Source organism: Cebus imitator, unplaced genomic scaffold (assembly GCF_001604975.1).
Source record: "Cebus imitator isolate Cc_AM_T3 unplaced genomic scaffold, Cebus_imitator-1.0 Scaffold18, whole genome shotgun sequence".
Classification (NCBI taxonomy): Eukaryota; Metazoa; Chordata; class Mammalia; order Primates; family Cebidae; genus Cebus; species Cebus imitator.
Window position 1 is genome coordinate 5,611,075 of NW_016107333.1, and position 27,243 is coordinate 5,638,317.

A 27,243-nucleotide genomic window follows, 5' to 3' on the forward strand; every position below is an offset into this window, starting at 1 on the left:
AAAAAAAAAAAAAAAAAAAAAGGCACTGGCAGGAAGTCAGAAGGCAGAAGGAGAGAGATCCTGGGTATACCTTTCCCAATTTCTCTCCCTGTGGTCCTGGTGGTGGCTGAGCCCCTCTGTGACAGCTCCCTGCCCACCCTTACCCATCACAGAACTCAGGTAACACCACCACCTCCTGCTCATTCAGGCTAAGAGCTGGTAACATCTGCTGTCACTGTGAGTTTGTAGGTGCCTCAGCATCCCTTGTGGGTTCCCCTCACCCTGCTCACACCTTTATTAACATCTCCTCAGAGGAAGCATCTGAGTGGAATTCTGTTTCCTGTCAGAATCTGACTGATCCATCACCTGATGCTCATTGAAGATGAGGGGAGCCTGGGAAGAGACAGAAGAGACTAGGAAGTCAAGGAAGGCAAGGGAACCATAAGCAAGCCCCTAACCTCTTTGTGCCTCAGTTTCTTCATCTGTAAAGTCATGATGATAATCTTGCCGATCTCACAGGTTTACTGTGAAAATGGAATCAGATCATGCCTGTAAAACACTAAACACGTACCAAAATATTAGAAATATTTGCTCCAGAAATATTAGCTATTCTCCAATTAAGTCCAAAGACTAAAATGTTAACAGTAGCATTCCCTTAGAGAAGGAAATAGAGGCCTTTTTCTCTGTATTTTTCAATTTTCTACTACGAACATGTATTACTTTGGGAGTCAGAAAGGAAAAAAGAATTACAAAAAAAAAAAAAAAAAAAAAAAAAAAAAAAAAAAAAAACCAGAAAGGGTGCCTATTAGGACTTATTCTTTCTCTCACTTGCTAGAGATGATGTGACTTCCCAAGGGGATTTCTGCAGTAGGGCACACTCCCTTCCCTGAGCGATAGCACCTGCATGGACATGAATGAAAGGAGGGGAAGGTACAGGCTGAGAGAGCCGCCTCTGAGGCCTCAGGCCACCTTCACAGCCAGGACTGAAGGATCAAAGAGGGAGCTGGGTCTGTGGTCATGCTGTCTGGTGCTCAGGTTTGTACATGGCAGTGGGGAGACGGCAATTTGTCAGAGGCTTGCGGTACCCACGGACACCACTTCAAATTAAACCAAACAACATGAGAGGCCACCCATCAGCCTTGGCTTCTTGCCCAAAAGCTTCACGGGCTACCGGGGAGCTTCAGGCTGATGTGCAGTGGTGGGCTGGGGACCATGTGACAGCACAGAACTGCAGAGTGATACCATCAAAAAGGAGAAATGTGTCCCACCTGGCCCATGCTGATGATGGTACAGGAGGCAGACTGAGACCTCCTGCTAGCAGGGTATCCTCTGAGAGCCACACAACGTGCTGGCTGTCTTTGGGGCTTTATCTCATTTGAACTGGATGAGGGCCGCACAGAGTAGGTAGGCTTATTTCCCAGGTGGCTTAGCAGCCAAGACCATGTGGCAAGTCAGTTCCAAGGAGAACCAGGACTAGGACTCAGGTGGGCTGGCTCACATCCAGTGCTCTCCCCGCTCAGTGCTGCTACCTCCCACGACCTCCAACTTGCTGCATACCATGTAACCAAAGCTACTGTTGCTCTGGATGTAGAAATAATAACAGCAGTATCAGTCCCTCCCACGTGCAGGGCACTCTACAATTTAAAGGATCTTTTTATCATCATCATTTTGCTTGGACCTCACCAATTAGCTATTGTTGACAGTGGGCAAGAAATAGCAGTTACGGACATGGGCTTATGAGTCAGGGCTGGAATCCTGATGCCACAGCCTTGGTGACCTTAGCCAGGTTACTTAACCTCTATGGAGAAGAATATCCCCTGCACCTCTCCCAAGGTGTATAGTGAGAATTAAAGGAGATAGGCAGGGTGTGGTGGCTTACACCTGTAATCCCAGCACTTTGGAAGGCTGAGGTGCAAGGATTGCTTGAGCTCAGGAGTTTGAGACCAGTCTGGACAGCAGAGTGAGCCGCTGTCTTTACTCTGTGCCCCCTCAATATTAGTTGGGCATGGTGGGGTGCACCTGTAGTCCCAGCTATTCATGAGGCTAAGGCAGGAGGATCACTAGACCCTGGGAGTTTGAGGTCACAGTGAGCTGTGACTATGCCACTGTACTCCAGCCTGGGTGACAGAGTGAGAGCCTATCATTCTTTTTTTTTTTTTGAGATGGAATTTCAGTCTTGCTATCCAGGCTGGGATGCAATGGCGCAATCTCAGCTCACTGCAACCTCTACCTTCCAGGTTCAAGTGATTCTTCTGCCTCAGCCTGCTCAGTAGCTGGCATTACAGGCATTCATCACCATGCCCAGCTAATTTTTTTGTATTTTTAGTAGAGATGGGGTTTTTCCTGGTTGGTCAGGCTGGTCTCAAACTCCCGATCTCATGTGATCCACCTGCCTTGGCCTCCCAAAGTGCTAGGATTACAGGCGTGAGCCACTGCACCCAGCCAAGAGCCTGTTTTTTAAAAAAACAAGAATAATAGCTGGGCTCGGTGGCTTACGCCTGTAATCCCAGCACTTTGGGAGGCCAAGGCAGGCAGATTACCTGAGGTCAGGAGTTTGAGACCAGCCTGGCGAACACAGTAAAATCTTGTCTCTACTAAAAATACAAAAATTAGCCAGGCACGGTGGTGTGTGCCTGTAATCCCAGCTACTCGGGAGGCCAAGGCAGGAAAATTGCTTGAACCCTGGAGGCAGGGGTTGTGGTAAACTGAGATCATACCACTGCACTCCAGCCTAGGTGACAAAGCAAGGCTCCATCTCAAAAAAAAATCCAATAATATAAAAGAGAAAACCAGGTAATGTGCACGAAGCTTGCTCTAGCACAGTATTTAACATATAATAGATAGTCAGTGGTAGCAATGGCTCTGATCACCACCAGACAGATGGACAAACTGAGGTGCAAAAAAGGTAAAAAGCTTGTCCAATGACACTCTGGGTGTGGACAGCAGCACAGCCGAAGCAGCAGTTTACAGCATCCTAAGAGAATTTGAAAATTTCCTAGGAGAGCTGTATACTGGGTGGGTGAAAGAAAGGGTCTCCCTGGGACATCACCACCTTTTGAGGGTGACAGAGAGAGGACTCCTCCAAGACCAGTCCCCTCAGGCTCCAGTGAGGAGAGGAGGGAACGGGAGAAGGAGAAGCAGCAGACCTTTGAGGGCAACTCTCACGGTCTCATGGTTTCTGACTCTTTCTCTCACTTGATTTTCATTAATTGTCTAAACGCTGTACGAGTTCATTGTCAGTGCTACTTAGAATACCATAAAATTGGGAACAACATCAAATGTCAATCCACAGGGGGCTGGCCAAATTAGCTAGGGTTTATCCATGAAAAAAATGAATTATAACAGTATTACATACCTACTACAAAAATTTATGATAGATTTTATATCTACTGACATGAAAAGATGTCAATGTGAAAAATGCAAGTTGTAAAACAATAATGCAATGTATGATCTCATTCTGGTTTGTATGTTTATGTTGGTATAGAAAAGATCCTGGAAGAATATACACTGTGCTGGTATTAGCTAAAACTGGACAGTAAGATTTGCTTGGGGATCTAAGGGGAGAATACACTTTTTTTCTGTGATGGAGTCTCACTCTGTTGCCCAGGCTGGAGTGCGATGGTGTGATCTTGGTTCACCACACTGCAATCTCTGCCTCCCCAGTTCAAGCAATTCTCTTGCCCCAGCCTCCTGAGTAGCTGGGATAACAGGCACCTGCCACCACATTCGGCTAATTTTTTGTATTTTTAATCGAGATGGAGTTTCACCATGTTGGTCAGGCTGGTCTTAAACTCCTGACCTCAGGTGATCCACCCGCTTTGGCCTCCCAAAGTGCTGGGATTACAGGTGTGAGCCACTGTGCCCAGACTACACTTCTGAATTATTAGGATTTTTCACAAATTTCTTTTGTAGTAAAAATTAAAGAAAAAATAAATACAACAGTAAAGAAAGATTTGTTTTTCTGTTTTATTTACTTCCCATATGCTTGCTGTTACTCAGTTTTCTGCCTGTTTTCTTCCAATCTGTATCTATGTTAAAACCTAATCGTATACCACTTTAATATGAATACTCATCATTTTATGGGTCTTTTTTCCCATTAAACATTAATTGTAGCCAGGCGCAGTGGCTCATGCCTGTAATTCCAGCACTTTGAGAGGCTGAGGCGGGCAGATCACCTCAAGTCAGGAATTCAAGACTAGCCTGACCAAAATGAAGAAACCCCGTCTCTACGAAAAAATGAAAAATTAGCCAGGTGTGGTGGTGCATGCCTATAATCCCAGCTATTTGGAAGGGTGAGGCAGAAAAATAGCTTGAACCCGGAAGGCAGAGGTTGCAATGAGCTGAGATCATGCCATTGTACTCCAGCCTACGCAACAAGAGCGAAACTCTGCCTCCAAAAAAAAAAAAAAAAAGGCGGTGGGGGGGAGCAACAAGAGCGAAACTCTGTCTCAAAAAAAAAATTAATTGTATCAGACAGTTAATGACATTACATATGACATTATCATCTCTGCTAACATTCATGGATACTTTACTATGTGCCAGTTACCATACCAAGATTTTTACATGACTTATTTACTCTTGATGACAACCCTAAAAGCAGGTACTTGGACTATCCATATTACAGCTGGGTAAATTGAGGCTTAGAAAGATTAATTCACTTGCCAATGCCACAGCTAGTAAAAACAGAAACAAGACCTATGCCCTGTTCTATGCAAGTCCCAAGTCCTCACTGGAAACCTCTCTGTCCTACTCCCCTGGAAGATAGTGAGTGGTGAGTGAGAAGAATGTGGCAAGTAGCAAATAGCAAGAATATGGCAGGTACTGTGTCTTACAACTTGTGTGAACTTAATCAAGTCACTTCCCTCTCTTGATGAGTTCACTCATTCTTTCCTCAGAAAAGCATTTGCAAACCACTGAGCAACATGCTGTGACTAAACAATGAATAAAATGTGAACTCTGCCTTCAAGGAGACTGGAGTCTAGCTTCATTCTCTTCACACACAGGGATACAACCCCGGCCCCACCTCTGTCAAAAGGCAGTCATAAGCACGAAATGAATCAAGGATGCAAAAGAGCTTTAGAATTGCACAGCTCCATCCACTGCAAACAGTTTTTCTCTGGCTGTTCACCACTGCATATTATTTAATCCAGTGGATGTTCCAAAGCATTCTCCATCCTCTTCCTATTGTTGGACACTTAGTCCCAATTTGCTGCTATTATAGAGGAAGCTCTGATGGGGATTTATTCAAAAGAAATAATTCAAAAGAAAAACAGGCCAGATGCGCAAAAAAAGATGCTGCCCAATCTTCCAGATGACTGAAGGGAGACCAGCTCTTCTTCTCACACTCACCAGGCCTCAGAAGGAATTCCTGACCCCTGTGGCCTTACCCACTCCAAGCTCCTCCTTCTCCAAACTGGCCACCCGCTACTGGAGAGACACCTTAGTGAGTGCCAATCTTGCTCCCTCCCCAGCCCTCCAGGTCCCCACAGTTAAGGTTTCTCCCTGTAAGGTCACAGTCCATCCTCTCCTGTACAAAGGGACCTTCCCAAAACACAGTACTGACATGCTCCTCAGCAGACCGAAATCCTGCAAAGGTTCCTAGAGCCTCCAGGCTCAAGTCAAGTTGAAACACCTTGGCTTGACATTTAAGACAGACAGAACGGGGAGAGAAGTCATGTTTACTGAGTTCCTGCAATGTGTTAGCATTACACTTAGGTGCTTTATGTAACAACCACGACGTGGTCTCTACGAGACAGGCATGTTTATCTACATTTTACAAATGAGGAAACTGAGGCGCAGGCCAGCTGAGTGATGTGCTCAAGGTCACATGGCTAGTACAAGGCAGTACTGTGACTAGAGCCTATGTTTGGTGGATTCCAGAGCATCATCAAAAACCCAAATACAAGCTGACTTTCTGAGTCACCTCCCAGCTCACACCCTGCCACACACACTATCTGTTCTATGCACACCAGCCTACCCACTCTTCTTCAGAGGCATTCCTATTTCCTTCCCCTCTGACCTGGGGAAGTGAGTACCCTTCCCCCTTCAACCATTGAAATCCGACTTGGCCTTCAGTGCCCAGCTCAAAGGCCCCCCTCTTCTTGAAGACTTCCCTGAGCACCAAAATAGGAATCCATGCTGAGCATATGCAATGGCATATTCTTTACTTTCAATGTGTCATGTCTGCATCTCTCCCAGCTAGACCAGGAGGCCTTTGAGGAGAGGGATACATCTAACTAAGTGACTACTTCAGCTTGAAGAAAACGGAGTATGGCCTCTGAGAAACTACAGGCATGGCCCCCAGGAACATGGCTCTAACCCGCACTGCCTAGGTTTGAATCCTGATGCCCCAACAACCAAGCTGTTTGACCTTGAACAACTGTCTAAGCTGCAGCTCCCTCAATCTGTAAAATGGGAATAATAATAACTCCTATACCTCATCTGCACCTCATAGGGCTTTGTGAAGAACATATGAGTTCTACAAGGAAGCCCTTAAAACTGGGCTTGGCATATAATAAATGCTCAATAAATGTTAGCTGTTACTATTCTGATCCACAAGCCTCCAGCCCACAAAGCAAGCAGTGCCAGCCTGTTCCACCCACACCCATCCACCCAGGCTCAGCTCCCTGCCCACAGGGCCTCCTTAGCCCAGTCCCTACTGGGGTCTTGGGATGTGTCCAGGGCCAGCCCATATTCCCTAAAAGCCAATGGGGGCAGAGAGTCTGGTGCTTCCCCACTTCTGGGGGATCCTGGCCAGGAAGCAGAAGGCCAAGGCTGATCCTTCCCTGAGAGCTCCTAGTCAGTACTGATCTGCCCCTATCCCTCAGGACCATAGTAATATTCAGCCCACAAAGCCACCCTTGCCTCGCCAGACACACACACCTCTCCACCTGGACCGGCCTTGGCCTACCAAGGAATTGCCTGGTTCTGCTAGACACCAGGCTGGTACTTCCAGACACTGCCCCCAGTAAATGTCATGGTAGAAAGAAAGACTCTGGACTCAGACTGCCCCACACGTGCCAGCGGTGTAACTTTAGGCAGGTGATATAACCTCTCTGAGCCTCAGTTTCTCCTCCGTAAAAAGTAGATAATTAATCATACCTATCTGATAGGGATCCTGTGAAATGACTCAAAGCACTTCTTGAAGTACATGGTTTACAGTAAGTGTTCAATAAATGCCGTCGCTTTGATTGTGCAATCATTGGTACTACTCTCCAGGCATTCCTCCCCCACCCTACCACCGGCTTTTTTTTTTCTTTTTTTTGAGACAGAGTCTTGCTCTGTCACCCAGGCTGGAGTGCAGTTGTGCGATCTCGGCTCACTGCATCCTCTACCTCCCAAGTTCAAGCAATTCTCCTGCTTCAGCCTCCCGAGTGGCTGAGACTACAGGTGCACACCACCACGCCCAGCTAATTTTTGTATTTTTAGTAGAGACAGGGTTTCACCATGTTGGCCAGGATAGTCCCGATCTCTTGACCTTGTGATCCGCATGCCTTGGCTTCCCAAAGTGTGGGGATTACAGGCAAGCACCACTGCACTCAGCCGAGGTGACCATCCCCTTTTAACAAATGGGACAGGGAAGCCCAGAAAGGGGCCCTTAGAGAAGTCTGGGCTGGTGCTAAAAGCACTTCCCACGGCAGCCTGAAGTCAGAAAAACCCTCTCTGTTGCCCCCTGGAGGCTCAGGCCAGAACATCCCTGGGTACCTGCCATCCTCTCAGCTCTTTGCACTTCCAAGAGGGCCCAGGGCCACTGGCGGCCCTTTCTCTCAGCCCTGGCCTCTCCTGCTCATCTATTGAGGGTAAGGGCTGGAGGCTAACATAAGGCCCTTCCTAAGGGATCAGGTAGCCTCAGGTTACAATGCCTAGCCCCCGGCAGAGTCTTGTCTATGGCACAGCCACCGCAGCAGGGAAGCCAGCATCTGGGCTGCAAGAGCCCCAGAGCAAGAGGTAGAAGACCTGGGTACATTAGTGCTGACTCTCCCACTCAGCTGCTTTGTGACCTTGGTCAAGTCACTCTTCCTCTCTAGGCCCCATTCGACCTTTCAATATCGGCTAAGTGAGGACTACCTGACCAAGCATTGTTTTCTTGCAGGGTTCTATAGAAGAAGCTCTTCAAGGAGCTCACAAGGCTGAGCCCAGGGGGACTGTCACATACCCAGGAAGGCTTTTAATAGGAACAATGCCCTCTGCACTGATCTCTTCCAGGACCGGCTTGAGGTGTCCCTGAAATCCCAGGGACCGTGCTCTGTATGCCACAAATACTGTGCCTAGGCTGCCAGGCAGGCATGACCTCAGGCTGGCCAGGAGAAGCCAGCTCCATCCCTGCACAGAGCTGGCATAGCCTCCCTGGGCCACGGTGGCTCATAGAGGAGGCTGGCATAGGCTGCCTCTGCCGCAGGCTCCATCTGGAGGAATGGGTAGGCAGACAGGCGCACAGCTGCCTCTATTCTCCACACCCTTGCCCAGGACAGGAGGCACTGAGTCTTCCAGGAGCTGTGGAGGGTACCATCCAGGCCCCAGATCCCGACCTGGCCCAACTGCTCCTGATTCTGGAAGGCTCCTAATGCTGGGGGTGGGGGCACGGGGGTGGGAATGGAGCCAAGCCTCTGGACCCCGCACAGCCCTGGAGAGGTCCTAAATCCGGCCGTCTCACATTCCCACCTTTGGGTGCAGAGGAGGTGCTATGCGGATCCAGAAGTGAATGTGGGAACACGTGGTGCTCTCTCCCCCACCAATGCAGCCTCAGAGCTCTGAGGGAAAAGCAACGACTATGGCTGGCAGCTGAGGGAGACACCAGCATCCCCAGAACTCCCTCTTGGTCCTTGTCTGGCCTTCAAGGTCCCCATGGACCACTCTGAGCCATATAGGTCTGCTGGTCCATGGCCTCTGCACCCAGTAAGTATCCCAGTGACTGTAGACATTGTCCCCCACCATGCCTATCCCTGAGACCCCAGCCTCTTGGGCCCTTGGACCTCCCCAAGTGTGAAGGTGCCAGACGCAAGTGGGACACACAAGCCCTCTCCCTTTGATTAGGGGACAGTCACTGGCCAGGACAATGCCAGGCCAGAGCTGCAGAAGTCCCAGAGCTAAGATCCCTGCTAGCAGCTCTGAGGGACTTGGAAGAGAGATGGGAGGCGAGGCAAGCCTACAGCGGGGAAGGGTCCCTAACCAGATAGTGAGGACAGATGAGGGCAAGAGCTCGCCAGCATCCCAGGCTCCAGCCAAGAGCTCCTTCTGCAACATCTGAAGCCAGAGAAATCCAGGGAGCCCTTGGCCTCCGGAGGCGGTAGCAGGAGTGCTCTCCGAGAAGAGAGTGGGCCAGCCGGTGGGAGCCCAGCACCCACGCACCGCTCCTCCTACAGCAAGACCAGCCCCCCCCACCTCCCCAGCCTCCCGATCCTCTCTCCAGGCCTTGGGGGAGGCTGCCGGCCAGGAGGTGGGGAGGAACTGAGAGACCCTCCCCCACACTGGCCAGGGGACCAACAGCCAGAAAACTCAGTTCCCGGTCTCACCCCCATTCCTCCCAGGGCTGGAGGCCGGGCCTAGATGTTGCAAGCCCCCGGCCCCCAGAGCCACCTGATCCCCTCCCACGTGCCTACCTGGGCCCAGGGGTCCCCATCTCGGGCAGGTTGGGAGAGGGGCGGCCCCCTCGGCTCCTCTGCCCGGCAGGCCGCGGGGCGGGGCGGCGCGGGGTCGCGACGGGCTCTGCGGAGCAGCCTGTTCCGCGACACCCCCGCCCGCTGATAGATGCTGACTGCAGCGGCGGTGGTGGTGGCGGCGGCGGCGGCGGCTCGGCGTGCGCCGGGGGCTGGGCACGGTGCCCACAGCCCCGGGCCTGGCGCCCGACGTGCGGCCAGCCCCCGCTCCGGCCTCGGAGCCCAGCCCAGGGGCGGCCGCTGCTCGCGCCTGCCTCCCAGCTCGCAGCGGCCCAGCCCCTGCCTCCGCCTCCTCTCTGCCCGTCTCCTCTCTCCCCCGCCCACTCTCTCAGGCTCCCAGGCCACCTCCTCCGGGTCCCTGACACACAGGCAGTTCCCAGACCACTGCGGGACTGTGCCGCAGGAGGCCCCTCGAGTGCCCCGGCTGCCCCCGCCCTGGTCCCAGACAGCCCCGGGCCTCCTCGCTCTCGCTGCCAAGTCTCTTGGGGGGCTCAGCAGCGAGAGAGGGAGGGGGAGGAGAGAAGAAGGGGGATGGATCCTTGTCAGAAGGGGTGACTCAGCCTCAGTGGGCCTCCCATCCCACCGGAGCCGGATCCCCTCACCACCCCTGCAGCGCAGCGCAGGGCAGAACCCACCTGGGACTCGGCGTCCTTCCCCACCGGGAGGAGGTATTCCAACTGTCTCCTGGGAATCCTCTGTGCCTCTGAGTGTGTCTAGAGGGTGTCTGTGTATACATTTGTCCACATGTGCCTTGGTGACAATAACAGTAAGTTTAACAGTAAGTCCGGGGACCTACTGGGGACGGGGCCTGTGTACAGGCGGGCTTGCTGTATGTGTGTGAGCACAGGCTGAGTGCACACCAGAGCTCCAGGAAGGGGCAGGGGTGGCCAAGCGGCCTGTGGCACAGATCATGGCTCAAAACCTAGCTAAGCCCTGCTCCTCCCCTCCAGGAGCACTGTTACAGGCTCAAAAACCAGTTCAGCCACTGTGGCACCTCCACCTCACACAATCCAAAGGTGGAGACCTCAAGCCGCAGAGGATTCTGGGAGGCAGAGGGCCTGGGTTCCAGTCCAGCTCTGCCACTGGCTCAGCAAGTACCCTTGGGCAAGTTGCTCCCATGCTGTGGGCCTCATTTGCAGATGAAGACAGGGCTGGACATTCCCATCTCTAGGGTCCCTGATTCATGGGGAAGGCATGGAGAGAATGGCGGGTAACCGCAGCATGGTCTCCAAAGATTTCTGTCCATGGGTCCACTGCAACCCATATGACCACGACCCCCCAGTCACTACCCCCACCCCCAGGCATTCACAACTATTCATTCATTCTCCATATCACTCCTGAGCACCTACCATGTGCAGGCCATAGTTCTCCTTACTACAGAATTCACTGCCCTGGGAAGCACAGAGGCCCCGAGGTGGGAAGCAGCCCCGATTGAGCTGAACCCTCCATCCTTCCCTGCTGCGATTCCCTCAGTATCAGCCTCACCAGTGGGCTCTCCATCTCTGTGTGTCACACACCACAGGGCCAGGCACCTCCCTCCCCCAACTCCTCCCTCCCAGTGTGCAGCTCCATCATGGTGATCTTCTACCCTGGGTCCTCATATGCACTCTAGGCCCTCCAGAGAATGAAGCTAGGCTCTCTCCCCAGCACCCTTTAGAGAACTCAAGATACAACTGTGCCCCTTTATGTCATGCCCAAAGCAAACCTTCTCTTCTCCAAGTTAAACCTCCTTCATCAGGTGTCTCGAGACACAGCTTCTGCTGTCATCACTCCCCCTGCTCACCAGGCTCAGGAGTGGATGAAAAGCAGAGAGCAGAATGAAGCCAGCTCCTCCCAGTCCCAGAGAACATGCTTACCCTCCAGACAGAAGGTGGGCAGACAGACAAATCTGCCCAGGCTGACTGACAGAAGGACCAGTGTCCTCCTTGGCAACCTTCTGTACAAATCTTACCCTTTGCCTTTGGACTTTTCATCCCCCAGTCTTTCATATTCACTTTTTCCCAGGAGCTCCCCAGGGAGTCTCACGCAGGCCCCCCGGGGCTGTGGCCTTGGGCAAGTCACTTTGCCACACAAGGTGCTCTGTTTGAGTTTAGCTCACCACACATGTATTTAAAGAAATGAGTGAAAGGACCAGTAAAACTCAGGAGTTACACCAGATGAATTTATTGTTTCAGAGGCACAGCTGCTAAGAGATTCTTGACTGCCTGCCTTCAAATATTTTGATTCCAAATAGACTCAGTCTCCCCTGCTGGCTGAGCCTTCCCAGTCACGGGCTCCTGTGGGCAGGAGACTCTGGGTTGCATGGCCAAGGCCCTCTCTGATCCTCTTAGTTCAACTCTCCTTCCCTGGCCCTCTCCCTTTCCTTCCTTCCCCCAGGCTGAAGCCCTCCCCACTCCTCCCCTGGGGCAGGGCCACGTTCCCACCCTTCTCAACCAGATGGAGCCTCTCACTTTCCCAGGAGAATCCAGGCTACACTCCAAAGACCAAGGCAGGAAGTTCCCAGACATCATTCTGCATTTATACCCAAAAGGCTAAATTCACGTCAGGTCAATGAGCCCACACAGAAAATGAGGCTGCTATTTTCATTATTTCAATGATTATTATTCTTCTTCTAACATTTCTATTAGCACTTTCCAGTTTGCAAAGTACTTTTGTTTGTCATCTGCACAGCATCTTGTGTGATAATATCATCTCTCATCTTATAAATAGGCAGGCTGAGGCTCAGAGTGGGAGTGACTGTCCAAGGTTACCCTTGCACAGTAACGCTGGTTCCCTGGACTAGATACTTTCCACTTTACCTGACAGTAACCCTTTCCAGAAAAATCAAGCTGGAGGAAGCAGGAGAGACACTTAAGATCATATGGCCCCTATCAGTTGCAAATTACTACTGTAGTTACTTGACTGTTTTCATTCCCCTGGCAAGGAAACTGAGGCACAGGGACAAGACTCAACCCAGGACCAAGTCTCATAAAGAAAGAAAGAGGAGCCCATCCAACAAAGGGCAGGTTATTTGACATCTCTGAGCCTCAATTTTCTCACCTATAAAATGGGAGAATCCCTGCCCTGTGTCTGTCACTGGACTGCTATAATGGGAAATCAGCAGATACTGGTAGAAGAGAAGGGACAGGACCCTCCATCCCCTCTCTGCTCTAAGATGCAGGAGAATTCTTTCCTCTTAAATTTTAACTGCAGGGAGCTGAATTGTGCAAAAGTCCAGGATACAGGAAAGCCAGGAGAAGGACGGAAGTGATTCGCTCCACTGGCTGGGAAAGCAAGGGACACAGAGTCAGCCACAGCCCCCAAGGTCACTGCGGGGCAGAGACTCAACCAAACACATCAGACAGGGCCCCTCTTATCTCCCTTTTATCTTTCCAAGGAGAAAACCAAGGCCCTCAGCAAAGCAGTGACTTGCCAAGGTCACCTACAGGTAGTCAGTGGTCTCCTGACTCCCAGCCACAAGGGCCCTTGACTCCTGGGCAAGCAGGGTGGGGTGGGGAGCACTCCTGACTCAAGGACTTAATCTTTCATTCAGCAAGCAGTAACGCTCACACCAAGCCAGGCCCTGGACACTGGGGAAGGCAGGAGGAATTGAATACAGCCTCTGCCCTTGAATTCGCAATCAATCCAGTGGAAGTACATACCCCTGCACATCAGAGGGTACTAGAAAATTAATCACCACCATTTTCTGAGTACTTCCTCTGTTCCTGCCACTAGACACACATTCGTTTAATTCTCTGGCATTGAAATTATTAATCCCGGCCGGGCGCGGTGGCTGAAGCCTGTAATCCCAGCACTTTGGGAGGCCGAGGCGGGTAGATCACGAGGTCAAGAGATCGAGACCACCCTGGTCAACATGGTGAAACCCCGTCTCTACTAAAAATACAAAACATTAGCTGGGCATGGTGGCGCATGCCTGTAATCCCAGCTACTCAGGAGGCTGAGGCAGGAGAATTGCCTGAGCCCAGGAGGTGGAGGTTGCGGTGAGCCGAGGTCGCGCCATTGCACCCTGGGTAACAAGAGTGAAACTCCGTCTCAAAAAAAAAAAAAAGAAATTATTAATCCCTTTCACAGCTGAAGTAACTGAGGCTCAGAAAGGTTAGCAACTTCCCAAAGTTCATCTAGCTAATAAATGGCAGGGCCAGAATATGACTGCCAGATCTGTCTGGTGCCAAACTTTGAGCTTCAACCTTTATAAACTCCCTGTCTTTAGGGCTGTGCTAACCAATATGGTAGCTACTAGCCCCATGTGGCTATGGAGGACTTGAAATGTGGATTGTGCAGCTCAAAATGTGCTATAAATGTAAAAGCCAGATTTTGAAGATTTCATACCAAAAAGAAAAGGTAATATATCTCATTAATAATTTTTATACCAAAATGACATTATGACTGGTCATGGTGGCTCACGCCTGTAATCCCAGCACTTTGGGAGGCCAAGAGGGGCAGATCACCTGAGGTCTGGAGTTCAAGACCAGCCTGGCCAACATGGTGAAACCCCATCCCTACTAAAAATACAAAAATTAGCCGGGTGTGGTGGTGCATGCCTGTAATCCCAGCTACTTGGGAAGCTGAGGTGGGAGAATCGCTTAAACTGAAGAGGCAGAGGTTGCCGTAAGCTGAGGTCACACTATTGCACTCTAACCTGGGGAACAAGAGTGAAACTCCATCTCAAAAAAAAAAAGTGACTTTATGAATGTACTAGGTTAAATAAAACAATCATTTGAATAATTTCATCTGTTTCTTTTGACTTTTTTAAAAAATGTGGCTATTAAAAAATTTCAAATTGCATGTGGGTTACACATGTGGCTCACATTTTATTTATTTTGGTCAGTATAAGTTTAGATACTCTGGGGTCCTAACTCAGCCCATGGGGATCAGAAAAGGCTCTCTGGAGAAGACACCAAGTCAAGCTGGGTTAAAGGTGAGGTCATGGGGAGGAGGGTATTCCAAGACAAGAGAGCTGCAGGGCATCTGGCTCCTGCCCTGGAGGGCAGCTGGACCCAGCAACAGCCCCAGGCCACTGGGAGCTGGGCCAGAGGGAGGGAGCTACCAGAGCCAAACTTCCCAGAGCAGAATGACCCACCAGCCTGGGAAGTACTACCTGGCAGGCCATTTCACTAAGGTTGGCACTCTGCGGAGGGCAGCACAGGGCAGCTGTGTCTGGGAGGAGGAAGTAGGCAGGGTGGACAGGCAGCAGTGCCCACCTTGCAGGGACCTCCCCGCTCTGGCTCCCGGTTACATCTTCTCCATCTCCTCTAAGAAGCCTCTCAAACCACAGCAGTTCTCAGAGACCCTACCCTTCCCTATAACCTTCAATCCAGCTCAGACTGTGGGAACCACACCTTCCTGTGTTAAGCCTTATTCAGTGTGGAATGATAAGGAGGATGCCTCCAAACTGCACAGCAGGTCACAGTGTACAAAGCACTTTTCTATATGTGTCTAGTGTCGTGTTGTTGAAGAGCCGAAGGGCAATGTTCACCTCTGGTGAGGGGGCTGGGGCAGAGATGGAGGACATTTATTAGCATAGGAGCTGCATGACCTCGAGCAAGGCCCTACCCTCTCTGAGCCTCAGTTGTCCCACCTGTGCAGTGGGAATAATATGAGCACCGTCTTCCAGAGCTATGAGAATGACGTGCAAGAATGCCCACAAAGGCTCTGTGTGGTGCTGGCATGCTCTGAGTTCCCTTCTGCACCTCAGGTGCACCCACTAGGGTGCCCCTGCAGTACCCCCAGTCTCTCCAAAGCCTGCCCATTCTCAAGGTTGCCTACCCTCCAAAAAGCCCAGTCCCGTCTCCTCCCTGCATGCTCCCCCAGCCAGTCTCTTATTCTCTGCCCACTGGACCCTCAGCTCATCCTTGCCTCTACTTCTGAATTTGGCGCTCAGTTGTCATAAGACTCTCTAACTTTTCCAATAAGACTGCCATTTCTCAAAGTTAGGAGCCTGATCTCTAGTCCATGCCCCTCCTCCTCTTCTGTACCCACAGCCAAGGCCTCCTATACATGCCTGGGCATCCCAGAGGCTCTCACAGCCCACTCTAGTGGCTTGGACACTGACTGCCATCTTTGGCTAAAAACAATGCTGGTCTGCACTGAGCACAGTAAGAGGATTTGGTCCTGCTCTGCTTCCTCAATGGAAGAAGCTTCAGTGGCTCCCCATTCTCTGATGAAGCAACTCAAACACCTCAGCCCGACTCTCAAGATCTTCCACAGCCTGGTCTCACCTGGCTCTCCAGCCTTATTCTCAGATTCCATGTGATGAGCTTAGTCAAACGGGCTGGTTCCAGGTCCCCAGGGCACAGTGGTTGTGCCCTCTTCTCTGGGAGATCCTCTTCCCATTTCCCATAGTTATTCTTCTAGGCATTCTCCAGGAAGTCCTTCCTGATCCCTTCCTCTGTGACACAACTCCTCTGGTCAGAAATAATGTCTTATCCTTTCTCCCTCCTGCAACCTTCAAGTTCAGAGTCATGTGACCTGCCCGGGGGTTGTAATTGCACTATGAGCTTTAGGGTAGGGGCCACTTTTCATCATACTCCCTTCCCCCTACACACACACCCCTGAAGGCCCACATCAGTGTCCAGTTCACAATGTGTGTATAGTATGTGTTGGCAATCTTCACACCGAGAGCCAGAGGCCAGGGAGCAAGCAGGAGTCAGGAGTCCACCCAGGATGCCAGGACATCCCTGAGGCTGAGTTCTGCCTCATCTCTACCTTAGCTACGTTTCTTAATGGGTCCCCATGCTTCCAGCTGCTCCCTGGGAAATCAGCCCTTCTAGGAGGTCTGGGAGCCACATTCCCGAGGCCAGAATCTGAAAAATCTGGCTCTATTACCACTGGATACAGATGTCCACCCAGCCTCCCATTGGGTGCCTGAAGCATCAGCTGAGGTTTGCATCATCACAGCGTCACTAATTCCTTGCAGTTGGAAGAGAGCTTGCAGAGTACCATACAGAGGCTGGGAGCAGTGAGAGGCAACAGGAGATAAGCTGTGTGTGTGTCCATGGTCCTGGGTGCCAGAAGGTACTGCAGCATCACCATCAATTAACATGGCCATTGCAGAGAGCATCTGAGTCCCCACTTAGTGCTGGCACTGTGCCTAGCAACTTGCCTATCTTCAGTTTTAAATCTCCTACTTCTCTGTAAGGCAGAGATGATAGATTCACCTTGATTTTACAGGAGAGGAAACTGAAGTTAAGTCACTCATCCAAGGTCACACTGCTAGTAGGTAGGGGGTGCCCAGGACTCAACCACGGGCATGCCTGACTCTAGGGCCTCTGTCTGTTCTATCACTAATCCTACACACATGAGGCTTCACACAGATTTACTGTGGAGATACTGACATGTTCTGTTCATGTCTGGGGGGCAATTACACAAGTACGTGTAAACATATGATCTGTGCACTTTTCTATGTTTATGTCATAACATCAATAAAGTTTACTTTTTTTTATGACTTTGTCCCACAGATGAATATATGCTAGAGTAAAATACTTTTTTTTTTTTTTTGAGACGGAGTCTCGCTCTGTCATCAGGCTGGAGTGCAGTGGCGCGGTTTTGGCTCACTGCAACTTCCACCTCTCATGTTCAAGCAATTCTCCTGCCTCAGCCTCCTAAGTAGCTGGGACTATAGGCACGCACCACCACATCCAGCTAATTTTTGTATTTTAGTAGAGATGGGTTTTTACCATGTTGGCCAGGATGGTCTCGATCTCCTTACCTCGTGATTCACCCGTCTCGGCCTCCAAACTGCTGGGATTACAGCCGTGAACCACCACGCCTGTAAAATACCCAGGGTGTAAAATACTCTTGAGATTAGAGTGTAAAGCTAGAAATTTGTTTCTATCTTTTTTTTCTCTGTTATTGTTGTTGTTGTTTTTGTTGTTTTGAGACAGGGTCTCACTCTGTCATCCATCCTGGAGTGCAGCGGTATGATCATGGTTCACTGCAGCCTCAACTTCCCCAGGCTCAGGTAATCCTCCTACCTCAGCCTCCCAAGTAGCTGGGACTACACATGTATGTCACCACGCACTGCTAATTTTTATATATTTGTAGAGATAGGGTTTTGCCATGTTGCCTAGGCTGGTCTCAAACTCCTGAGCTCAAGTGATCCACTCACCTTGACCTCCCAAATTGCTGGGATAACAGGCATGAACCACTGCACCTGGCCTCCTTTTTTTTTTTTCTTTTCAACAGTTTTTCCATTTCAAACAGGGACTGTTATAAAGACCTTATAAACCCCCAAGCCAGATCCAGCAGAATTCCACCTGCTGTCTGCTCTCAGATCACAAACATTTGCTTGCACTCACATTCCCAGCCCAGGTTCCCACTCCAGCCAGCCAGCACTTCACTTCTAGAGGCTGGCACTGCTCTGCAGTCTTTTCAACCCTCTCTTCATCCACCCATCTGCAGGGACCAGACGGCTAGACCAGCCGCTGCATCACTGGTTAATCCCCAACTTCATGAGGCAGCCAGGCAGCGACACCTGAGTGTTCCCATCTCCCCACACCAGGCCAGGCTGGGCAGAGAAGTCATCTGTGTGTATAAACACAGCCTTCTGCTTAGGCAGCTCCTGCTGCACTCCCCTCGCCAACTGGGCCCTCTGTGGCTTTTATCTCCCTGCCCAAAATAACTATTGGCTTCAATGGTTCTCTGGGCATGAATCAGACTCTTGTAGAAGCCTGTGAGCAGCCTGAGGACAGGGAAGCTATGGTACTGATCTCTGTATCCCCAGAGCGCCAGTGCAAAGGTTTGTGGGATTTGTCGAGCTCCTCTGTGTACCTGGAGGTACCTGCGGTAGGAAACAAGAGCTCTCTACAGAAAATAGTCACATCCTCCAAAAGCTCACAGTTTAGTAAGAGAAAATACCAACACCAGCCAACTGCCATGTAAGACCAAAAGCGCCAAAGGTTGTAAGAAGAGGACAAAGTGTTCAGGGAGTTCAGAGGAGAAAGAGATTAGAGAGCAGCAGGTGTCAAAGAAAGTTTCGAGGAAGAGGTCACCTGTGGGGTGAGCATAAAAGGCAGGGCAGAAGGACAATGTAGAGAGCATAACACAAGTCACAGCGGCTGGGAATTACAAGGTAGAATCAGGAAATGCTGCAAATGGCCTGGAGCCTGGGATGCTGAGGGTTGAGGCTGGAGGCGGACAGGAGCTGGGGCCAAGCAGAGTCTTGAATGGCAAACCAAGTGGTTTCCTGCACTATCTAGCAACCAGCCTATTAATGTGACTATTTAAATTTAATGGAACAAAATGTAAAATTCATAGCCACATGTGGTTAGTGGTTACCATATTGAACAGTACAGACACAGAACATTTCATCACTGCAGACAGTTCTACTGGATGGCGATGGTGGATAGTGTCAGAGAATCCAGATATTTGAGCAATGGCATATTTAGAGCTGGTCTTTAGGAAAATTAGTTTGCTCCTGGTGAAGAGTCAGTGATGGGAGGATGGGAGAAGCCTGGAACCACAGTGGAACACTGCAGTAATCCAGGTGAGATCAGCCACCGCTTCTTTTCCCTCTGTTCACCTCTTCCCATCAGGAAACAGGGATGATTCTCAAAGTGTGGTACCTGGAACAGCAGCAATATCTTGGAACTCTTAAGTACACAAATTCTCAGGCCCCAACAGACCTACTGAGTCAGAAACTAGGAAGTTTGGAACAGCAACAGTGCCTTCATCGGCCCTTCTGTGAGTCTAATGCACACTAAAGTTTCAGGTCTGTGGGCACAGAGTCTAGGAGCCTACAATTTGGCTCCAGAGTGATCTATATACTCTGGAGTCAGAGGACCCGACTTCATATCATGGCTCAGCTGTTTCCTAGATGGGCTTAATTTATTTGTGCCTCAGTTTCCTTATAATAACCATCAGGGGCTAGGCACAGTGGCTCACACCTATAATCCCAGCACTTTGGGAGGCCAAGGCAGGCGGATCACCTGAGGTCAGGAGTTTGAGACCAGCCTGACAAACACAGAGAAATCCCATCTCTACTAAAAACTACAAAAAAAAAAAAATTGGCCAGGCATGGTGGCGCATGCCTGTAATCCCAGCTACTTGGGAGGCTGAGGCAGGAGAATCACTAAACCCAGGAGGTGGAGGTTGCAGTGAGCCAAGATATACCCCATCCTGGGCAATCAGAGCAAAACTCCATCTCAAAGAAAAAAAATAAATAAAAATAAATAACCACATGGAGTTATTATAAGGATTAATGGAGGTAATACTTGTACATTTCTTAGAAGAGCGTCTAACTTACAGTAAGTATTCAATAAATGTTTCTTATCAGTCCTATTACTAACACCTATGGCAGTTTAATTCCTTCCACTAGCAAGAGCCCTCCTGTCTTTCCATCATATATATTCTCAGGGCCACTCACCCATTCCATTTCCTTTCCTCCAAGACCCGAGGTCAGTTCCTTTCCCACAAGGCAGAGGCACTTCCTGTATCAGGGAGTGTCCTGCCAGAATGAGACAGATTTAATTGTCTTGCACAAAGATGCCCTCTAAAGGAACGAGTCAGGAGATGCTTCGTGGGTTTTCCCTGGGAGAGGGAAGGACTAGAGGTGAGTGCTCAGCTGCCCACTGTGATTGAAGGCCTCAAGCCTATTCGGCTGGATCCATGCCAGCCAAGAGGGTACGGAAAATTGTTCTGTGATCCTGCCCACTGTAGGTAGCTAGACCCTGGCTCAAGGAATCAGACAGGGGAAGGTGGTGTCCTGTGTGGCAGAGGGTGCTGGGCTGGGCATAAAGACACCTTGATTTGACCTTTGCTGTGAGATCTTAGGCAGTCGTTTTCCCCTCTGGATTCAATTTCCTTATCTGTAATGTAAGGGGGCTGGACTAGGTTAGCTCTAAACCTTTTAGAGGGCTGGGCACAGTGGCTCACACCTGTCCTGAAATTTGGGAGGCCAAGGCAGGCATATCACCTGACGTCAGGAGTTCGAGACCAGCCTGGCCAACATGGTGAAATCCCATCTCTACTAAAAATACAAAAATTAGCCAGACATGGTATGCACGTCTGTAGTCCCAGCTACTTGGGAGGCTGAGGCAGGAGAATCACTTGAACCCGGGAGGCAGAGGCTGCAGTGAGCCAAGATTGTGCCACTGCACTCCAGCCTGGGCGACAGAGCAAGAGACTGTCTCAAAAAAAAAAAAAAAAAAAAAAAAAGAGGGACCTCCTCTTTTGGCTTTGGAGCCACCCTCCCTCTGTCTTTGTACAGGGGACCGTCTAAAAAAAAAAAAAAGAAGGAGAAGAAAAGAAAAAGAAAACCTTTTACAGGTCGTGATTTCCTTTGAAAATGCAGTGAAAACTGCAGAGCTTCTCCCAGAAAAATGTACATGAGTATGCACATGTACACACACACACACATACACACACATTCACACACATACACCTCTACCTTTATTATCTTTCAGGCATCAAGAGACCTCATGAAGCCCATGCGTAGATCACCCACCCTGAGTCCATGGACACTTGGTTAAGCTTGGGCTAGACAATCTCTAATTAGCCACAGTAAGAAATTAGCTGTATTTGTGTGTATTTTGTATCTAATTTAAAGGAACCCTACATTAAAGCCTTGGCTGAGAAGATTAGCTTTGAAATGGGCTTTTGTGGGACACAGATGTAGACTGGCTAAATGCTGTGCTTCCCCAGAGCCTGCCCCACCCTTGTCATATTGCCTCTGAAGTCACCCTCTCCACTGCGTTCTGTCTGCCCTTTTTTAGCAGGGAGTGAGCATACAGTCCTGAAAGATATCCCTACCCCCACTAGCTGTCTCTGTCCCCATCTATGAGAGGGTAGAAAAGAAAGAGCCTGGTCTGCCTTTCATATCCCCACCCCAAATCCCTGACTCAGAGGCCAACCAAGAAAGAGCCCCCCAGATGGCCCCTCTATCCCCAAAACACACGCACACATACACACACACACACACACACACACACACCCTCCCTCACATAGCCACAACCACAGGACAGCACATCCAGACACCTGGTGGTGCGGTCACTCGGAACAGGCAAGAGTTATTTTTAGAGGCCAAGTGACAGGATGGTGAGAGCAGTTCCACTCTGTCAGAGTCACTGCTGCTACCACCAGCTCTGATGAATCACTCTCCACTACGTGAATGGACAAGCCTGTCAGCATGGCCAGGGAGGCCACGCCAGCTTCTAGAATGGTCTTGGATTGGTGACCACGCTGATCACACCAGGCTGAGCCCAGGATCACACCAGGGACAAGACCGCCAGGCCTGAGCCAGTGCAGCTGACCCAGACCAACTGCCCTTCATGGCCTACCATAACCAATACAGTCAGGCCAACACAGTGCAGCACAGCATGGCTCATGCAGGTAAGTCCCTTCCATACAGTCCAACCCAGCCCCACCAGGCCACCTGGGGCCTCTCTCTGCAAAGTCCCTTTTAGAGTGGCTATGATGCCTCCCTCAGCCTGATCCATGCAAGTGACCCTCCCACCCCTATGCCACCACGGCCAGGTTATTAAAACAATGAGCCTCCAATAAATTGGGCAGTGTACATGCAGATTCAGACAGTGTCAATGCAGCTATCAACTGGTTTCATCTTTTTGGAGGGCACATTGAAAAGGTACATGATAAGCCTTAAAAGTGTACATACGTTTTAATGCAGAAATTCTTTTTTTAAGAATTGATCCTTAGAGAACAATGAATGACACAAAGATGTGGCTATAAGAACATTTGCGTAAGCACTGTATACAAGAGTGAAGTACAGTATTGGAGTTCGTATATATGTCCAATAATAGTGGCTACATTATAGAAATAGCAATACATATATATGCTGAAATACTATGCAGCTACTAAAAAATAATGTTGTGGAACTATATGTGGGCAGGTAATCATGTTTAACACAATACAGGTAAAAAAGGAGATAGGAAATGGTATGTAACGAATAATCCAATTTCTATAAAATATGATTTTTTTTTTTTTTTTAGACAGAGTTTTTGCTCTGTTGCCCAGACTGGAGTGCGGTGACAGGATCTTGGCTCACTGCAACCTCTACCTCCTAGGTTCAAGCAATTCTCTCACTTTAGCCTCCCAAGTAGCTGGGATTACAGGTGCCCGCCGCCATGCCTGGCTAATTTTTATATTTTTAGTAGAGATGTAGTTTCACCATGTTGGCCAATCTGGTCTCAAACTCCTGATCTCAAGTGATCTGCCCACCTCAGCCTCCCAAAGTGCTGGGATTACAGGTGTGAGTCACCACAGCCAGCCCCAATTTCTATAAAGTATGTATGTATGTGCACATGCCTAGAAAAAAGCAAACTGGAAGGAAATATTTTAAAACATTTTCCAGAGGTTGTTTTATGAGAGTGAAATTATTTCTTTTCTGTATGTTTGGGTTTTGTTTTGTTGCTTACTTTCTGGTATATGTGTGTAAACATATTTATATTAGAAAGATCTGTTACCTTTACCTCACTCAAAACTTCTGGCCTGAACCATTGAAAGTCCTTCCTGGAGGCCAGGCACGATGGCTCATGCCTATAATCCCAGGACTTTGGGAGGCCAATGTGGGCAGATCATCTAAGGTCAGGAGTTCAAGACCAGCCTGGTCAACATGGAGAAACTCCATCTCTACTAAAAATACAAAATTAGCGGGCATGGTGGTGCATGCCTGTAATCCCAGCTACTCGGGAAGCTAAAGCAGGACAATCGCTTGAACCCAGGAGGTGGAGGATGCAGTGAGCTGAAATCGGGCCATTGCACCACTGCAGCCTGGGCAACAAGAGTGAAACTCTGGAAAGAAAGCAAAAGAAAGGAAAACAAAAGAAACAGGAACAGGAACAGGAACGGAATGAGGGAGGGAGGGAGGGAGGGAGGGAGGAAGGAAAGAAGGAAGGAAGGAAGGAAGGAAGGAAGGAAGGAAGGAAGGAAGGAAGGAAGGAGAGAGAAAAAGAAAGACAAAGAAAAAAGAGAGAAAAAAAGGAAGGAAAGAAGGAAGGAAGGAAGGAAGGAAGGAAGGGAGGGAGGGAGGGAGGGAGGGAGGGAGGGAGGGAGGGAAAGAAATAAGTCCTTCTGGGAATCTTACTACAGCCCCCACCTTTCAGAAACCACAGCCCCCCTTGGGCGGTCTCTCTGGGTTTGAACTTCACTGCCTGCCTCAGATGCCCTCTGGAGTTTCACTAACGGGGCCCATCTAGCCAGTCCCCACAGCCTCCTGACACAGGCCTTCACAGTGGAAATGCCCTCCAGGGCTCCCTGTTCACGCATAGGAACTAAACAGAGTCCAATTCCCTCATTTGACAGTAAAAGAAAAAATAATTATAATAATAAAGATGACAGTGGTAGCAAACCTTCACATGCCTACTTTGTCTTCCTTTTTTCAGAGCACTTTATTATAAATGTTTCACTTAGCCCTCCCATTGGTGAGAAAACTGAAGGCCAGACAATATAGCAGCACAACACTTGCCAAAGGTCGTAGAGTGAGTCAGGATTCAAATGCAGCTCTGAAACTGACATATAAGGAGCTAAATGGAAGAGATGAACAGGTAATTCCGAGACCGCCATCTATGAAAGGGGCCATATTATACAAAGCCCCTACTCCTGCCCCCAGCCCCTTCTCCCAGCTGCCGTCCCCTGCCCGGAATCCCACAAAACCCCATCTGGGGCCACATGCCCTACGTCTACACGGCAGCCCATCATTTCCTCCCAGCTTTGGAAACGGGCTCTTGCTGCCTCCTAGGATTTCCTAGCAACAAGACATCCTGCAGTGCCACTCTCTCCACCTCTGGGCTCTTCCATCTTGGGCCTGTCTCATTAGGGGAGGGGGTGGGCTTTCTCATGGGGGTGGGGGCTGTGGCACCTATACATGGCAGTGGCAGGGGGAAGCAAGGAGATGAAAACAGGCTGGATGGCCCTCACTCTGGGCCTGCTCTTGCACTACTTATTTCTTGGGCTTCTGATTATCTGCTGACTGGGACAAAAAAAGAAGCCAAATCCTAGAGCATGAATTCTAGTACATTCCAATTTATTTTTGCATTTTTGAAATACATGGATTCTTCCCACCAGAATGTTAATATTGCAAATAGCAACAATGAAAGTATTAGTAACAAAACAGCTACTATATTCAGTGCTTACAACCACCCTTGAGAAGTTGTATCCCTACTTTACAGATGAGAAAACTGAGACCTAACTTGCCTGAAGACACCTAGCTAATAAGCAGAAGAACAATTGTGTATGACATTCAAGTGTATACTTTGACTACCATGTCTCTTAGAAAGTACTTAATCCTGGCCGGGCATGCGCAGTGGCTCACGCCTGTAATTCCAGCACTTTGGGAGGCCAAGGTGGGTGGATCCCTTGAGGCCAGAAGTTTGAGACCAGCCTGGGCAACACGACAAAACTCCATCTCTACTAAAAAAAAATACAAAAATTAGCTGGGTGTGGTGGCACATGCCTGTAGTCCCTGATACTCGGGAGGCTAAGGCATGAGAATGACTTGAACCTGGGAGGTGGAGGTTGCAGTGAGCCGAGATTGCGCCTCTGCACTCCAGCCTGGGCAACAGAGCGAGACTCTGTCTGGGGGGAAAAAAAAAAAGCACCTAGGCTGGGCAAGGTGGCTCATACCTGTAATTCCCAGCATTTTGGGAGGTCAAGGTGGGCCGATCACCTGAGAGGTCGACAGTTCAAGACCGGCCTGACCAACATGGAGAAACCCCATCTCTACTAAAAATACAAAATTAGCTGCGCGTGGTGGTGCATGCCTATAATCCCAGCTACTTGGGAGGCTAAGGCAGGAGAATTGCTTGAACCCTGGAGGCAGTGAGCTGAGATCATACCATTGTACTCCAGCCTGGGCAACAAGAGTGAAACTCTGTCTCAAAAAAAAAAAAAAAAGCACCTACCCCTTTACTGAACAGATGGGGAAACTGAGACCCAGAGAGGGGAAGGACTTCGTAATAAGTCAACATCTATTTATTTACTGAGTAACAACTAGGTCTGACGCACTGAGCTAGTGCTGTAAATAAGGAAAAATGTAAACTTCTGTGTTACTGGATAGACAAGTTGAGACTCTATAGCAATCATTGCTACACCTGGGCAATGGGTTCACAGAAGTGCATTACTTTTATGTATGCTTGAAATTTTGCATAACAAAAAAATTTTTTTAAAAAAGGATGACAGAAACATGACTGGCTATCATGCAAATCTGAAGTCTGGCTTGAACTTAAACAATTAGTAAAATCACCAAATGTAGGTATAGTTTTGCTCTGATAGTTTTAAAAATCAGAAAAAGGGCCGGGCGCAGTGGCTCAAGCCTGTAATCCCAGCACTTTGGGAGGCCGAGGCGGGTGGATCACGAGGTCAAGAGATCGAGAACATCTTGGTCAACATGGTGAAACACCGTCTCTACTAAAAATACAAAAAATCAGCTGGGCATGGTGGCGTGTGCCTGTAATCCCAGCTACTCAGGAGGCTGAGGCAGGAGAATTGCCTGAACCCAGGAGGCGGAGGTTGCGGTGAGCCGAGATCACGCCATTGCACTCCAGCCTGGGTAACAAGAGCGAAACTCCGTCTCAAAATAAATAAATAAATAAATAATAAAAAAATAAAAAATAATAAAAAATAAAAATCAGAAAAAGGCAAGTGTAGTGTAACCTACTTCATAGCCTTTCTTTCCCCATCTTTCTTTAAAATTTTCTGCCTGTGTTGTTTCTTGGAAATCAGTGAGCCAAGAGAATCCTCACTGGCCTAACTGGGCCCTCTCCCTTCCTACACTGTTTCTCTGGGGGTACAGTGTCCCCATGCCTGAGAAGCTGGCCCTCCTGGGCCAGTTTTCTGTGGATCCACAAGCCAACCTCCACTTAAGGCTGAATGAGATTCTGTCAGTCACTGGGAGACAGGCAGAGCTATAAATCCAGAGGACTATGATTAGAAAGCAAATTACAGGCCTCCCACTGTAGGTTTCCAACTCAAAAAAAATTCTTGGCAGTCAAAGGGCCTTTACTGAAGTTGCTCAAAGTTTCCAGAAAGAGTGAACACACAAGGCAAGAGAGAAGAAAAAATGGGATGCAACAGAGGCAGAAAATTCTATAGACAGCTGAAGAGAGAGGCCACTGGGAGGCAGCATGTCACAAAAGTTAAAAGCAAGGCTTTGGCGGCAGGTCAAAGCTCCAGGGCATGTTCCAAAGCTTTCTAACTGTGACACTTTGAGGAAGTAACTTACCCTCTCTGAGTCTTTATTTTCTCAGCTGCAAACTGGAGATAATTCTCAGAGTAGACTAGGGATTGAGTGAGGCAATATATGTCAAATCATTAACTCAGTTCCTGGCACATATTAAGTATGCAATAAATAGTGGCTTTAAAAAATGTGCTGGCCAGGCATGGTGGCTCACGCCTGTAATGCCAGCACTTTGGGAGGCCAAGGCAGGCAGATCACCTGAGGTCAGGAGTGCGAGACCAACCTGGCCAACATGGTGAAACCCCATTTCTACTAAAAATACAAAAATTAGCAGGGTGTGATGGCACACACCTGTAATCCTAGCTACTCGGGAGGCTGAGGCAGGAATTGCTTGAACCTGGGAGGTGGAGGCTGCAGTGAGCTGAGATCATGCCATTGCACTCCAGCCTGGCTGACAGAGCAAGACTCTGCCTCAAAAAA

General features: G+C 49.3%; 1 protein-coding gene across 22 annotated transcripts in view; it reads right to left on the reverse strand.

Annotated features, from left to right (window-relative positions):
• The window catches only part of EPB41L1 (erythrocyte membrane protein band 4.1 like 1), a 145,148-nt gene that overhangs the window by 70,547 nt on the left and 47,358 nt on the right, over positions 1–27,243 (reverse strand). For 20 of the 22 annotated variants that reach the window (XM_017512890.2, XM_017512772.2, XM_017512933.2 and 17 more), the window contains exon 1: positions 9,579–9,840. The exons of the other annotated variants lie outside the window; for them this stretch is intronic. The gene's annotated coding sequence lies outside the window, so the exon portion shown is untranslated. Of the gene's footprint in view, positions 1–9,578; positions 9,841–27,243 lie in introns of those variants that run through there. 22 annotated transcript variants of the gene reach the window in all.